We start from the raw sequence: 12,423 nt of genomic DNA, 5'->3' as shown, positions 1-12,423 counted from the left end.
CCAAGAAGCAAAGAAGCATTGTTTATTTTTTATTATTTAAGAAACATATATATTTAAAAAAACCCTTTGGACCAATATAATTATCAAACAAAACAAAACACCTCCACAATATCTTACTGACCCTGTGCTGTTCGCCTTCCTCACTCCTGAGAGAGAACCTTTTTCTTGGAAGGGGTACCTAAGTCTCAATGTACCTTGTTCCCAGGAATAAAAATGTCAGATTTGTTCATTATTAACCCACCTACATGACAGCGGGGAGAATCCAAATGTCGGGACCAAGTCGAAACGGTGTCGGGCCGAGAGGAGGCATTTCTCCAGTGCCTTCCACTCACACTGCACACGTTCTGCCACTGCCTTCTGCTCCCGTTCCTTCCACCACACCATGGTCACTGAGGTACAGACGCACCACAGCCCAACAGACCGCAGAGACCCCCCTGAACAAGCACAGGCTCTGTGTAGAGAACAGGGAAGGAACCTGGATTTAGAGGAGCTGCAGCCCATTTGGTCCCAGTTCTGCCACTAACCAGACTCGTCTCCTTTCCTGTGAGTGAGCGCAGTTACACCTGTTCTTGCTCCCTAACAGAGCAGGTGAGGGACCAAATCAGGGAATAGCTGCAAAAGGCCTTTGTGTCATCGCACAATCACCCAGCCGTGTGCACCTCCAGCCTGTACCAAAGACACTAGCAGGATGACAATAAAATCTTCGTTATTGCCAATATGGCAGATGCAGGGGCTCTGGCTCTCATAATTCCACGGGCAGGGTTCTTCCACCCATGCAGAGGAAATGTCTACTAGGATTTTTATCCTAAGCCCTGTTTGTAACAGCAAAGGATGAGATGAAAGGCACCCATCCTTCACCAGGGCTTGGGGACACTAAGTATGTGGCTGACGGGGGCAGCAGGCGCAAGCATCTGGGGACGGGGGCGCGAGACAGACCGTCACTGCATTCCCTCTGAATATATTTTAACATTTCTGAACCAGGCGGGCACCTTCACAGGTGAAACAATTTGGGAAAGAAGAGGCAGAATTTTCATTTACCTTTAATCTCCAGAGGTGGTATCCACCCCAGTCCCAAGATTTAGAATTTGACAATGACATTCTGTCTTCCGTAGAAATGCCTTTATAAGCGGACTGACGCCATGGACGTGAGCGAAATATCCTGAGAGAGAGACAGAGACAAGCTATTGCTCAGTGAGGTGGGATATCATCCCTGCAGAGCACACGCCAGGAGAAAAGCAAATCAGGACACTTCTGCTCTTCCTCCGGGTCAGCAGGTTATTGTGGACTTCATGGGAGAAAGAGTGACTTTCACATTCTCTTCCTTTCTTAAATTTAATTTAAAGCTGCTACAAGCAAAGTAAGTACAATCTATTTAATGATTTAATGGAATTAACGATCTTACAAATAAATTGCCCCTTGGGGCACCCGGGTGGCTGTTGGTTAAGCGTCTGCCTTTGGCTCAGGTCAGGATCTCAGGGTCCTGGGATCAAGCCCTGCATCGGGCTCCCTGCTCAGCTGGGAGCCTGCTTCTCCCTCTGCCTCTGCCCCTCCTGCTCATGGTCTCTCTTTCCAATAAATAAATAAAATCTTTAAAAATTAAAATAAAATGTCCCATTATTTTACATGGGAAAGACAAGTGTTTTACATCAAAATGTCAGATCTAAATGTTCCTTTTGGAAACGTGCTTTTTCATAGCTAGGTGAAAGCTACTCAGGACTCGGCTCAAACTCAGAATTGCGAGATCATGACAAAAATAATATTTTGGGGTCAGGAAATGGGGCAGATAAATGTCAAAACAAACAAAAAAAGTATTTCTTACCGTGTTCCCTTCATCTCCATTCTGTGTGGGTAAGAGCCACTATGTTTATAAAAAGGCCTCACAGAGCATCGGTGGGAGGGGAAGCCAGGAGTAAACGTTGCCCAATAAACGGACTTGTTTAGCTCCGGAGTGGGGAGCTGGAGCAAAGGGGATGGGAAATAAAAGAGGGGGAAAGGAAGATAAAATCTGTGTTCTAAAGCCTTGCGCTTAACTATTTTAAGAACAAAATTGGAGTAGCATTTAGAAACTTACTGCAGTCCTATTGATTCTGCTACTACACAATTTGAGCTTGTATTTTACGTGTCTCTGGCTTCTTATTTTTCGAGGAAATCATTTTTATTGTATGTTATAGAGTATCATCCACAACAGGCTGATTATTGGGAAAAAACTTTAAAAATGCTCACCACACGCTGTTTGGGAAGCACTCTCCTAGTGGGCCCCAGTCTGGAGATGCCAGCCCAGGCAGAGGAAGAGGCAGGCTGGCTGACATGCTGCCTCGGGCACCCAGCTCCCAAGGCCCCGAGGTGGGTCCCTGCCTCTGCAGCAGTGGTATAGAAAGCTTCCTCAGGAGCCCAGGAGGGAGGCTTCAGGCCTCTGAGCCAGGCCTGGCCCCATCTTCCTAATGCCTGGGTTCATCCTGAGCTCCAAGTAAGATCCACGTCCTTTTTCTCAGGGACCACCACGTTAAACGTTCTTTGCATTTCTTATAGAATCTACCCATAGGCTCCATCTTTAGGGCCAGGATTCCTGGCACACACAAGGACTGTGGTCACTTGGTTAATTTCTCAGTCTGGCTGAGACTGAGTCACCCTCCCACCTCAAATCCTTTCTCTGCCTTGATAGAAAGGACTTGCAGAGCCTAACTGTTATTACCGCTTTAATAAAGCCAAAAAAGTAATTCCTTCCTTGAACAGACAATTCACAGTGAAAGATCATATAAATGGCTCTTAAACATACAAAAATGATTTTCAACTTCACCCTCAAAATCAGAGGATTACAAAACAAAATTACTGTAAGATAACATTTTCCCATATCAGATTAACCACAATGAAAAGGTTCATAATACACTGTGTTCATGAGGATGTTGCGATAGGAGCACATTCATATGCCTGGAGAGAGTGAACTCTCTTTTTAAGCATGAATTCCTAAAACCTCAGGCCTCTGGGCTGATGAGGGGAAGTTGGGAGGGAGGGGGTCACTTGCCTCTGTTAATTTCGGAGGACCTCCTCTCCTTAGACAGTCTTATCAAAATGCTGGATGTAAGGGTCATGCCAGTAGCCAAGGCTTACTGCAAACCTGGAACAGAGGAAAGGAGGCAGATGAATAGAGGTCATTAGGTTCTGGCCCAGTTCTCAGGACCCAGGTCGAGGAGGAAAATCATCTACCTCAAAAGGCCAACAGAGGCACGTTTGGTGCTCCCTTACCAATGTCAACAGACTCGGCCATCCCTCTTGGTGCTCACATACACGGCCCCTCAACCTCCCCACAGTGGCCATTTCTTTCCTCTCTTTACTCATGCGGCTAACTCTTTTTCCAGGACCCTAGAGAGCACATAACCTCACCTCATACCTCACCTAGAAGACCTGCCACCACCTATTCCCTCAGCAAACTCACTGGCCAGAGCCAATCAGACAACTCTGCTCAACCAGAAGTTCTGTGTCCATAGGAAAGGAGATCCAGGATTGTTTTGTGAAACTTACGAATGACTACCTAAGTATTTCCCCCGGCTCTGTATTAGGTACCAGTCCTTCCACATCCCTTAAGCAGGTCATAGTGGGAAAACCAGGAACAAATAAACACAACTGCTACAACCTAGAAAATGCTAGAGTAGCCTGTACTCTCTGGTCTATACAACCGGAAAATGCTACGGTAGCCTAAACTCTCCCTGGTCTACGCTACAAGGAAGCAAAGTTTTGGTGTTCTAAGCCGGGGAGCTGAAGTCCAAATATCCCTGAAGGTCTTCTGTCAAACCTGAGTGGAACTAGCCTTAGGACAACAAGACGTAGGGGAAGGAGCCTGGAACGCTAAGGCCATGCCAAGTCACTGTGGGCCTGGAGTCTGCTCTGCCCCTCATCAGTTATCTTGTGAATTAATATATATGTTTACCACTTATTTATTTTTTAAGGTTTTATTTATTTATTTGAGAGAGAGAGAGAGAGAGAATAACTGAGAGAACACAAACAGGGGAAGTAGCAGAGGGAGAGGGAGAAGCAGACTTCCCACTGAGCAGGGACCCTGATGGGGGGCTCGATCTCAGGACCCTGAGATCATGACCTGAGCCCAAGGTAGCCGCTTAACTGACTGAGCCACCCATGCACCCCTGTGTTTAACATTTCAACCAAATGGAGGTGTACCTGGGTGGCTCCGTCAATTCAGTGGCTACCTTGGGTTTAGGCTCACATCATGATCTCAGGGTCCTGGGATTGAGCCCCGTGTCGGACTCTGTGCTCAGCAGGGAGTCTGCTTCAGGATTCTCCCTCCCTTTGCCCATCCCCCTGCTCACTCTCTAAAATAAATAAATATTTTTTAAAAAGTAATACATAGAGGGAGGGAGGCAAGATGATGGAACAGCAGGGGACCTCAATTCATCTGGTCCCTGTAATTTAGCTAGATAACTATTACGTCTTTCCGGACACGTATGAATTCAATCTGAGATGTACAGAAAGAATTGCTGGAATTCTACAAAGAGAAATGTGACCACTTTTTGCAAAGTAGAAGGTGCGGAGAAATGAATCTGTGGGGACATATGGGAAGATCATCTGCAGGGAGAGGGAGCCTGTGTGAGCCGTCCACAGGAAAGTGACATAACCCCAGAGTGCAAAATCAGACCTTTAGAAATCTGCTCCAAGTGAGAGACGTCCCTGCCTGAAAGGTGCTCAGGTGGCGAGGTGGGGCAGAATCCCAGGTGGGGCAGTGTGGTCTCAGGATCCCTAGGGTCACAGGAAAAACAGGGGTACCTGAGCCAGCAGAGTTCCCAGGCACTGGAGCCGGGAAATCTGTTAGGGTCAGGGAGCAGAGGAGGGGGATTGCCATAAACCTCAAACCGCGGCTTGGTCAGGCAACAGCTATCATGTGGGGGCCCTGCAAAGGACAGAAAAGCCGCGACCCTCCGCCTTCTCCTGGGAGGATCAGTGCAGGCATGCACTGCAGGAGACTGCAGAGTTTGGTATACACAAAAGTGAAGACCCCTTATCCCTGAGGGTTTACTGAAGAGAGGGAACCATGATCTTTCAGCACAGGGACTGGAGATCAGGGCATGACCACTTTTGTTTTCATCCTCTAAAGAGGCCCAGAAAGCCTTCAGGGAACAAAAGCCATACAGACCAACTAGAGGCAGTTTACACTGAGCCTGGCCCCCTGGAAATGGAGGGTACAACTCCCCCCAGGCAAAGACACCTGAGAATCAGCACAGTGGGCCCCTCCCCCAGAAAACCATGTGGAAAAACAGGTGAACACCAAGTTTAGAAGCAAGCACTAGGGGAAAACAGTAAATAAAATTCAAAGGTTTTCTCGTGATTTGTTGATCTTTCAGTTTAAAATTTTCCTTTTCTTTTTTCCTTTTCAACTAGTTTCGTATATTATCAACTCTTTGCTTTTAAGTCTTTTTTTAACTTTCATTTTTTTACATTTACATTAGATATATTCTTCCTTTTTGGCTTCTTTTCACTTTATTCAATTTTATGTTTCTGTATATGTATATATACATACACACACACATTGGTGATTTTACATTATTGGGATTTAGTGTCTTTTAACAAACAGACTAAAATATACCCAAGACCAAGTGGATCACCTGTTTTGAACACCTGGGAGATTATATTCTCTCTTCTCCCCTACCCTTTTTTTTTTTTCTTTTTTGGTTTCTGACCTCTTTGGATTTGTCTAGTGTGGATTTTGCTTGGGTCGTGGTTAATATTTTTGATTTTGCTCTCCTGTTCATCCATTCTTCTGTGAGCAAAATAACTAGAAGGAGGAATTCACAACAAAAGAAAGAACCAGAGGCAATACTCTCTGCCACAGATCTAATTGATATGGATATAAGTAAAATATCAGAGCTGGAATTCCGGATAACTATTATAAAGTTATTAGCTGGGCTTGAAAAAAGCATAAAAGAGACTAGAGAATCTTAGTGCAGAAATAAAATCTAATCGGGCTGAAATTTAAAATGCTTTAACTGAGATGCAGTCTAAATTGGATGCTCTAACACCTAGGGTAAGTGAGGCAGAAGAGAGAGTAAGTGACATAGAAGACAAGTTGATGGAAAGGAAGGAAGCCGAGGGAAAGAGAGAAAAACAATTAATGGACCATGAAGGGAGGCTTCAAGAAATCAGCAATACCATAATGCAAAACGATTACTGGGGTCCCCGAGAACAAAGAAAGAGAGAGAGGGGAGACAGAAGGTATATTTGAGCAAATCATAGCTGAGCATTTCCCTATCCCAGGATGGATACAGGCATACAAGTCCAAGATATAGAGAGGACCCCCCTCAAAATCAATAAAAAGAGATCAACACTCCAACATACAAGAGCGAACCTTGCGGATTTCAGACATAAAGAGAAAATCCTGAAAGCATCTCGAGACAAGAGGTTCCTAACCTAAAGGGGTAGCAACACTAGGCTGGCAGCAGACCTATCCACAGAGCCCTGGGAAGCCAGAAAGGGCTGGCATGATATATTCAGGGTACTAAATGAGAAAAACATACAGCCAAGAATACTTTATCCAGCAAGGCTGTCATTCAGAATGGAAGGAGGAATAAAGGGCTTCCTGGACAAACAGAAACTGAAAGAACACATGACCACTAAACCAGCCCTGCAAGAAATATTAAAAGGGATCCTCTAAGCGAAGACTGAGCCCAAAAGTAATGTAAACCAGAAAGAAACAGAAACGATCTACAGAAACTGGGACTCTACAGGTACTACAAAGGCACTAAATTCATATCTCTCAATAGTTACTCTGAATGTAAATGGGCTAAATGCTCCAATCAAAAGACACAGGGTATCAGATTGGATAAAAAAGCAAGACCCATTCATATGCTATCTACAAGAGACTCTGACACCTCCAGATTGAAAGTGAGGAGGGTACAGATCCATTTATGATGCTAATGGACTTCAAAAGAAAGCTGGGGTAGCAATGCTCACATCAGACAAATTAGATTTTAAACCAAAGACTATAGGAAGGCAGGAAGAGGGATGTTATATCATACTTAAAGGGTCCACCCAATAAGAAGATCTAACAATTATAAATATTTATGCTCCTAACATATGCGCAGCCAATTATATAAGTCAATTAAAAACCAAATTAAAGAAACACATTGATGATAATACAATAATCATAGGGGACTTCAACACCCCACTCACAGCAATGGTCAGATCATCTAAGCAGATGATCAACAAGGAAACAAGGGCTCTGAATGACACGCTGTACCAGATGGACTTCATGGATATATACAGAGCATTCCATCCTAAAGCAAAAGAACACACATTCTTCTCCAGTGCACATGGAACATTCTCGAAAACAGATCACACTGGGTCACAAATCAGGTCCCAACCAATACCAAAAGACTGGGATTATTCCCTGCATATTTTCAGACCACAATGCTTTGAAACTGGAACTCAAGCACAAGAGGAAATTTAGAAGGAACACCAACACTCAGAAGCTAAAGAGCATCCTACTAAAGATGAATGGGTCAACCAGGAAATTAAAGAAGAATTTTAAAAAATTCGAGGCAACTGGGTGACTCAGTCATTAAGTGTCTGCCTTTGGCTCAGGGCATGATTCCAGGGTCCTGGGATCAAGCCCCACATTGGGCTCCCTGCTTCTCTGAGAGCCTGCTTCTTCCTCTCCCACTCCCCCTGCGTGGGTTCACTTCTCGCTGGCTGTCTCTCTCTCTGTCAAATAAATAAATAAAATCTTAAAAAAAAAAGAAAAAAATTCTTACCGAATGCAAATGAAAACGCAGCTACTCAAAACCTTTGAGATACAGCAAAAGCAGTCCTAAGAGGAAAGTACATAGCAATACAAGCCTTTCTCAAAAAAAAAATTAGAAAAGTATCAAATACACAAGCTAACCTTACACCTAAAGAAGCTAAAGAAAGGACAGCAAATAAAGCCTAGACCAAGCAGGAGAACGGACATTATAAAAAGCAGAGCAGAAATCAATGAAATCGAAACCAGAAGAACAGTAGAACAGATCAATGAACTTAGAGCTGGTTCTTTGAAATTATTAATAAGACTGATGAACCTCTAGCCAGACTTATCCAAAAGAAAGGGGAAAGGACCCAAAATAATAATATCATGAATGAAAGAGGAGAGATCACAACCAACACCAAGGAAATACAAACAATCTTAAGAACATATTATGAGCAGCTATATGACAACAAATGAGGCAATCTGGAAGAAACGGATGCGTTCCTGGAAACTTACAAACTACCAAAACTAAACCAGGAAGAAACAGAAAATCTGAACAGACCCATAACCAGCAAGGCAATAGAAGCAGTGATAGAAATCTCCCAACACACAAGAGTCCAGGGCCAGATGGTTTCCCAAGGGAATTCTACCACACATTTAAAGAAAAACTCATACCTATTCTTCTGAGGCTGTTTCAAAAAATAGAAATGGAAGGGAAACTTCCAAACTTGTTCTATAAGGCCAGCATTACCTTGATCCCAAAACCAGACAAAGACCCCATGGGTTTAAAAATTCTCACCAACATACTATCCCGTAGGATACAACAGTACGTTAAAAGAAGTATTCACCGTGACCAAGTGGGATTTATTCCTGTGCTGCAAGGGTGGCTCAACATTCGCAAATCAAATCAACATGATACATCACATTAATAAAAGAAAGGACAAGATGCATACGGTCCTCTCAACTGATGCAGAAAAAGCACTGGACAAAATCATTCATCCTTTCTTGATTAAAATTCTCCACAGTGTTGGGGTAGAGGGAACATACCTCAGTAACATAAAAGACATCTACGAAAAGCCCACAGCGAGTATCACTCTCCATGGGGAAAAACTGAGAGCTTTTCCCCTAAGGTCAGGAACACGACAGGGATGCCCACTCTCACCACAGTTGCTCAAATAGAAGTCCTAGCCTCAGCAATCAGACAACAAAAAGAAATAAAAGGCCTCCAAATGGGCAAAGAAGTCAAACAATCACTCTTTGCAGATGACACAATACTTTATGTGGAAAACCCAAACGACTCCACCCCAAAATAGTTAGGACTCATACAAGAATTCAGCAACACGGCAGGATATAAAATCACCGCACAGAAATCAGTTGCATTTCTATACACTAACAATGAGACAGAAGAAAGAGAAATGAAGGAATCGATCCCATTTACAATTGCACCAAAACCCATAAGATACCTAAGAATATACCTAACCAGAGAGGTCAAGGATCTGTATTCCAAAATCTACAGAACACTTATGAAAGAAATTGAGGAAGACACAAAGAAACGGAAAAATGTTCCATGCTCATGGATTGGAAGAATATTGTTAAAATGTCTATGCTACACAGAGTAATCTATACATTCAATGCAATCCCTATGAAAAAACCATCAACTTTTTCACAAAGCTGTAACAAATAATCCTAAGATTTGTATGGAACCAGAAAAGACCCCAAAGAGCCAAAGGAATGTTGAAAAAGAAAACCAAAGCTGGGGGCATCACAATGTCAGACTTCAAGCTCCATTACAAAGCTGTAACCATCAAGACAGCATGGTACTGGCACAAAAACAGACACATGGATCAATGGAACAGAACAGAGAACCCAGACATGGACCCTCAACTCTATGGTCAACTGATCCTCGACAAAGCAGGAAAGAAATCCAATGGAAAAAGGAGAGCCTCTTCAATAAATGGTGCTGGGAAAATTGGACAGCTACATGAAAAAGAATGAAACTTGACCACTCTCTCACACCATACACAAAGATAAACTCAAAATGGATGAAAGACCTTAATGTGAGACAGGAATCCCACAAAATCCTAGAGAACATAGGCAGCAAGCTCTTCCACCTCAGCCGCAGCACCTTCTTGCTAGACACATCTCCAAAGGCAAGGCAAGCAAAAGCAAAAATGAACTATTGGGACTTCATCAAGATAAAAAGCTTCCACACAGCAAAGGAATCAGTCAACAAAACTAAAAGGCAACCCACAGAACGGGAAAAGATATTTGCAAATGTCTTATCAGATAAAGGGCTAGTATCCAAGATCTATAAAGAACTTATCAAACTCAAAACTCAAAAAATGATCCAGAAACGGGCAGAAGACATGTACAGATATTTCTCCAAAGAAGACACACAAATGACCAACAGACACATGAAAACCTGCTCCATATCATTTGGCATCAGGGAAATACAAATCAAAACCACAATGAGATAAAACTTCATACCAGTAAGAATGGCTAAAATTCACAAGACAGGAAACAAATGTTGGCAAGGATGAGGATAAAGGTGAACACTTTTACACTGTTGGTGGGAAGGCAAACTGGTGCAGCCACTCTGGAAAACAGTATGGAGGTTCCTCAAGAAGTTAAAGATAGAGCTACCTTGGGATGCCTGGGTGGCTCAGTCAGTTGAGCATCTGCCTTTGGCTCGGGTCACGATCCCAGACTCCTGGGATCACGTCCCGCGTCGGGCTCCTTGCTCAGCGGGGAGCCACCTTCTCCCTCTGCCTCCCATTCCCCCTGCTTGTGCTCTCTCTCTCTGACAAATAAATAAAATCTTAAAAAAAAAAAAAGAGCTACCCTACAACCCAGCAATTATACTACTAGGTATTTACCCCAAAGATACAAATGTAGTGACCCGAAGGGGCACGTGCACCCCAATGTTCACATCAGCAATGTCCACAACAGCCAAACTGTGGAAAGAGCCAAGATGGCCATCGATAGATGAATGGAAAAAGATGTGGTATTACCATCTATACCACATCTATACCATGTGGAATATTACCCAGCCAACAGAAAGGATGAAAATTTACCATTTACATCCACGTGGATAGAACTGGAGGGTATTATGCTGAGCGAAGTACACTAACCAGTCAGTAAGACAAAGTCAATTATCATATGGTTTCACTCATATGTGGAATATAAGAAACAGGCCAGAGGACCTAGGGGAAGGGAGGGAAAACAGACTGGGAAGTCATCAGAGATGGAGAAAAACCATAGGAGACTCTTAACTCTAGCAAACAAACTGAGGGTTGCCGGAGGGGAGGTGGGTGTGGGGGTGACATAATTCGGTGATGGGCATTAAGGAGGGCACGTGATATGATGAGCACTGGGTGTTACATAAAACTGACAAACTACTGAACACTACATCTGAATCTATGGATGTACTGTAAGTTGGCTAATTGAATTTACATTTTAAAAAAAGTAATAAATAAACCAAATGGAGTTGGTTTTCTGTTATTTACACCCTGAAACATCCTAAATGATATCCTGAGCGCATCAGCTCATTTCCACTTGCTTGAGGAGTAAGCTGAAAGGGGTAGGGTGTGGGTGTGGGTGTGTGTGTGTGTATGATGTCACCCAGCTGGGTTCTGAGCTCCCAGAAGCAGATAGATATTCTATTTTCTCTTTATATCCACTGACAAGGCTTACTGCTCTCTTGACTACAGTCGGTGCAAATCCTGTACAAACATGTCCCCCCCAGTCTCCCACGTCCATGTTCCCACATCCACAGACACCCATAAGGAAGCACATACCTTCGGCTACTCAAGGCAGCAACTCAACACAGAAACACACAAAGTACGCACTAAGGGACACAATTACCTGCAAACCCAGATTGTCAAGGAAAGCTGACCTATAGAGTTTTACAAGGGTGAACAGGCTCAGTTGTCTAAAATGGTGCTTTTCAAACAATGAATTGTGACCCATCCATGTCATAAAATCAATGTAATAGTTTGCAAATCACCGTCTTAGAAAATACAGTCAACTAGAGTAAACTAGAAAAAATCAGTATGGACTACATACTGTAAGAGTTAAAGACTGTTTCAGGAAGCTTTGGTCGAAGTATGTGTTCTGGGTATAAGTGTCATGAAAAATCTGTTCTCCAAACAAACAAAACAAAACAAACTCTTCAAGAAAGAAAGCAAACTGATGGTTGCCAGAGGTAAAGGGGGGGGGGCGAAATTGGTGAAGGGGATTAAGAGTTACAATCTTCCACTTATATAAATAACTCACAAAGATGAAAAGTACAATGTCTGGAATATGGTCAAATAAAATTGTAACAATGCCCTACTGTGTGACATATAGTGACTATACTTAATCGTGGTGAGCGCTGTGTAATGTATACAGACTTGTCAAATCACTATGCTGCACACCTGAAACTGATATAACATTGTATAGATGGATTACTTCAATAATTAAAACAGAGACAATTGCTCTCTGTTGGTGCTTTGAGGAGCACCGTCCTCAAAGGCATCATCTAGTGCCATCTAGTGGTAAAAGCCACATCTGCAGTTGAAGCAAGAACCACAGACCAGTGATGAGAACAGTCCTCAAACATGGATGTCTGGTTGGAAGGAACATTCCAAATGACTGGCCAACCCTGACATCCGGTGCCAGAACCCTTCAACAACACCAAGCCACTCCCTGAGCACGCC

The 12,423-nt window shown here is 43.2% G+C and overlaps 1 protein-coding gene across 5 annotated transcripts in view; it reads right to left on the bottom strand.

Annotated features, from left to right (window-relative positions):
- LOC125282347 (thyroid receptor-interacting protein 11-like) overlaps positions 1-12,415 on the bottom strand; it is a 28,301-nt gene extending 15,886 nt beyond the window's left edge. For 2 of the 5 annotated variants that reach the window (XM_057316574.1, XM_057316572.1), the window contains exons 1-3: positions 1,820-3,014; positions 1,039-1,159; positions 242-451 (exon numbers count right to left, since the gene is read on the bottom strand). The gene's annotated coding sequence lies outside the window, so the exon portion shown is untranslated. Of the gene's footprint in view, positions 1-241; positions 452-1,038; positions 1,160-1,819; positions 3,116-4,648 lie in introns of those variants that run through there. The other 3 variants (XM_057316573.1, XM_057316575.1, XM_057316576.1) reach the window with 3 other exon arrangements.
- Between the last annotated feature and the right edge of the window lie 8 nt (positions 12,416-12,423).

Source organism: Ursus arctos, unplaced genomic scaffold, assembly GCF_023065955.2.
Source record: "Ursus arctos isolate Adak ecotype North America unplaced genomic scaffold, UrsArc2.0 scaffold_212, whole genome shotgun sequence".
NCBI lineage: Eukaryota > Metazoa > Chordata > Mammalia > Carnivora > Ursidae > Ursus > Ursus arctos.
This window is presented reverse-complemented; position numbering and strand designations above follow the sequence as displayed.